The following is a 3,850-nucleotide window of genomic DNA, read 5'->3' as shown; positions in this document are numbered from 1 at the left end:
GGAATAGTCCACCAATTTTTTAAAATTAAACAGTATCTAAAGATTTGCATCGAAGCGTTTTTTTTTGATAGTGATTTTAATCACTGTCAGATATCATTATACTTGATCCATCTATACCACGTCACCACTGTGCCGCGACCCCCCTGTGCTGGGTTTTTTTTTTAATTTGCATTTACTTATCATAAAAGGAAAGAAATTGTTTGGATAGATTTGTGAAGATTTACTTATTGTCCATATTTGAAACTCAAAGTTATTTTATTATTATTATTATTATGTGTATTCAGAGTGATCGCTTTATCATGAACCATTCGATTACTCGCAAAATAAATACAATATTGTAAACAAATATTTAATTTCTTGATTTATCAGCTAATAATTACTTTTAAAAATCATCTCTTATAACTTAGATGGCCTTAAACTTTATTTTTTGTTAATGGAAACATACATATTTAACTAGCCTATAAAATTGAAAATAATCTTATTAAAACAAATCTACACAAGCAGAGACAGCAAAGATTTTATACATTATGTGTATTCATAGTCCTGACGCAACCTCATTAGTCGCCTCTTACGACTGGCAGAAGGGCCGTGGAAGTATTCTTATCCACTATCCACAGGGAAAAATGTCCTCACAAATGTAATACTTTTATATTTATTTTTGTAACAATTTAATAAACTTGTTATACAGAGTGATTCGTTCATTAAGACCACCTAATTACCCGAAAAACAATAATAATTCTTTTATTGATTTCTTTTATTTATTTTGATATTGTTCAATTATAAAATACCTTCAACCTCCATCTCCCATATTCCATAAGGGTTTAAGACAGTAGTAAGCAATTTTTAAATTCTCAAGCAATATTATAATGTCATATATAAGGGAAATGCAGGGTAAGCAAATTAATAATGGTAGGAAAAAGAATATAAAAGGGAAACATGAAAAAGAATGGAGGGAGACTGGACGTTTTGTCGAAGGAACGTCAAATTATGAGTTAGGTCTTTGGTGTGCGAATAACATTTTTCACTATACAACTTAATTAATTTTGTGTGATATTTTTATATTATATTTTGACTTTGTGTTTTTACGTTATATAAATAAAAGAATTATTTAATACCTGTACTCGAGAGTAAATACTTTACAACCGTCGTATTATTACGGCTACTTACGAATTTATATGGGAATACGGCTACCGTATTCAAAATTTTCACCAAGAAGAAAATCTATACTTCAAATATATTCTTTTATTCATAGTAGAGTTGAATATACGTTTGTATATACGTTATACGTATAACCTAAATTTACGATGTATTTTGAAGCTGTGGTTTATATATTTTTTCGTATTATTTAGTAAATAATTATCGTTCCGCTTATTAATAGATGATGTATAATGCAATTAATGCGACAGTTGTAAATATTGAATTATATGTTTAATCCATGGTATATTTTAAAGCAAATTTTCCTTTATATTTATTTGTAAATTATACAATGAAACAACATGTTTTCACTAGATAATTGTTGGTGTATATTACTATATAAGTAAATTGTTTATTTTACGTTTATTCAAGCGTAATTTTAAATTAATTTGTTTGTTATAGAATGATTTTACGTTGATTCGTTGTATATATATATATTAGGGTAAATTAAGTTTAGATTAACATAGCTAGTTTATATTTTACCTAACAGTTTCAACAATTAGTTTTTAAATATACAAATCGAAATTAACAGATTTTGGAATTTTATTAGGCTAAATAATGTATTTCTTAATGAATATATTACTANTTCTCGAGCCAGTTCGCTGCATCTGGGCCACACTCATGCAATTTTACCATCCCGTCTTTGAATTTTGTGAGCGTGCATGACTCCACGATGTGGTTGATTTTCTGGATCTCCCCACACTCGCACAGTGGTGAATCGACCATGCCCCATTTATGCAGTAGGTAGTTGCACCTTCCCTTTTTTTTTTTAACACGACCGGCCTACATGCGGACCGCCCCGGAACTACCGTTAGGTATTGCCTCAGGGCGGCCCACGCCGTCTCTAAAACTCACACCACCACGTTGTGAATCAGCCCGAAATTAATCAAGAGCTGATTCACAACGTGGTGTGGCCTCCCCCGTTAGCCGGATCCCAAAAGTCGGGATCCGTTGCCCGGGTTGCACCACGTGGAGGTGGGGGCAGGACTTTGCGAAGGGGGCATAAAATAATTCACAAACATATAAGCACACTTATACCTAAGGCACCGGCCTAAACCAGCGCCTTAGGTCCTCCTGTACCGGGCGGCGCGGCTGCCGCTGCCTCAGGCGTTCGGCTTCCTCCTTCCTTTTCAGGACGGATTCCGCGAACGCCTGGACGAGCCTCCACGCCTCCCGGCTTCCCAACATGAGGTCCACCAAGGACCCGACGCGGATCGTGGACCCCAGACGGGACTCCAGCGAGTCCCGTTCCTGGGCCCACGCCTCGCACCGGAAGAGGGTGTGCAGAGCGTTGTCTGCCTCTCCCGGGCGATCCTGGCAGTGGCGAATACTCGAGGGTATCCGCCCAGACCGGGGACCCGTACAGGAGAACCGAGTGAACGACGCTGACGAGCAGTCTGCGCCGCATTTCCCTCGGTCCTCCCAGATTGGGCATGAGCCCCGCCAGGCTGTCCATGACTTTCTGGGCCCGTTGGGCCGCACGAGTGATGTGCGGCCCGAACATCAGACGTTTGTCGAAGACCAGGCCCAGATACGTCATGGAATCCCTGAGCGGGACGTCCACCCCCAGCACGGTGAGCCGCGGAGGAGCGAACTTGTACCTGCCCGTGAACAGGACCGCTTCGGTCTTGTCCAGGGCGAGGCTCAGTCCGCTCCCCTCCTGCTGGATCCAGGCGGTGACTGCGCTAAGAGCGCAGTTCGCCCGGGATCCAGCTTCCTCGGACGAGGCGCCTTCCGCCACCACCAGCGTGTCGTCCGCATAGCAGACGATGCGCACGCCCGGTGGTAGCGGAACGCGGAACACCGCGTTGTACGCGATGTTCCACAGCAGAGGCCCGAGAACCGACCCTTGCGGGACGCCTCCCGTCACAGGTCTGGTTCTCGGGCCCGCGGCGCTCTCGTATGTGATGACCCGGTCGCCGAAGTACGACCGGATCATCCGCCCGAGGTACGGAGGCACCCGAAACGCGTCCAGCGCTCCGAGGATGTGTGACCATCGCACGGAGTTGAACGCGTTCCGGATGTCCAGGCTCACCGCCACCCCGAAGCCCGGTCCGTTCTCGGCTCTGAGGGCCAGGTCCCTAAAGAGGGAGGCCGCGTCGTCCGTCGACCTCCCTCTCCTAAAACCGAACTGGCCCTCGGCCAGTCCTCCAACTGAGGCCAGGTGGGCTTCGATTCGGGTGACGAGCAGCCGCTCGAGGATCTTCCCCAGGTCGTCCAACATGCATAGCGGTCGGTACGACGAGGGGAGACCCTCGGGCTTGTCACCCTTCCTCAGGAGCACCAGCCTGGCCTTCTTCCACCTCGTGGGGAATTCACCCTCCGCGAGGCAGCGGTTAGCGACGGCGCTTATCCACTCCGGGGCGAGGTCGTGGACCAACCCCCACACCCGGTTTGGAATCGCGTCGGGGCCGGGAGCTGTGTTCCGGCCCCGCACCCGCGCCACTGCGTCAGCCACCTCTTGGGCGGTGAATTCCTCCATCGACTCGTCGTCCCCGAACGCCGAGGGAGGCAGGGGCGGATGTGTCGGAAAGAGCGTGTCGACCGCCCTTTCCAGCACCTCCGCCTCCAGCTGACCGGAAGCCGGTGGGCCGCGGAGCTTCCGCAGGACGACCCGATAGGGTTTCCCCCACGGGTCGTGGTCCACCGACTTCAC

This window comes from Daktulosphaira vitifoliae, unplaced genomic scaffold (genome assembly GCF_025091365.1).
Source record: "Daktulosphaira vitifoliae isolate Bord-2020 unplaced genomic scaffold, ASM2509136v1 Scaffold_47, whole genome shotgun sequence".
NCBI classification, from domain to species: domain Eukaryota; kingdom Metazoa; phylum Arthropoda; class Insecta; order Hemiptera; family Phylloxeridae; genus Daktulosphaira; species Daktulosphaira vitifoliae.
Note: the sequence above shows the minus strand (reverse complement) of the source record.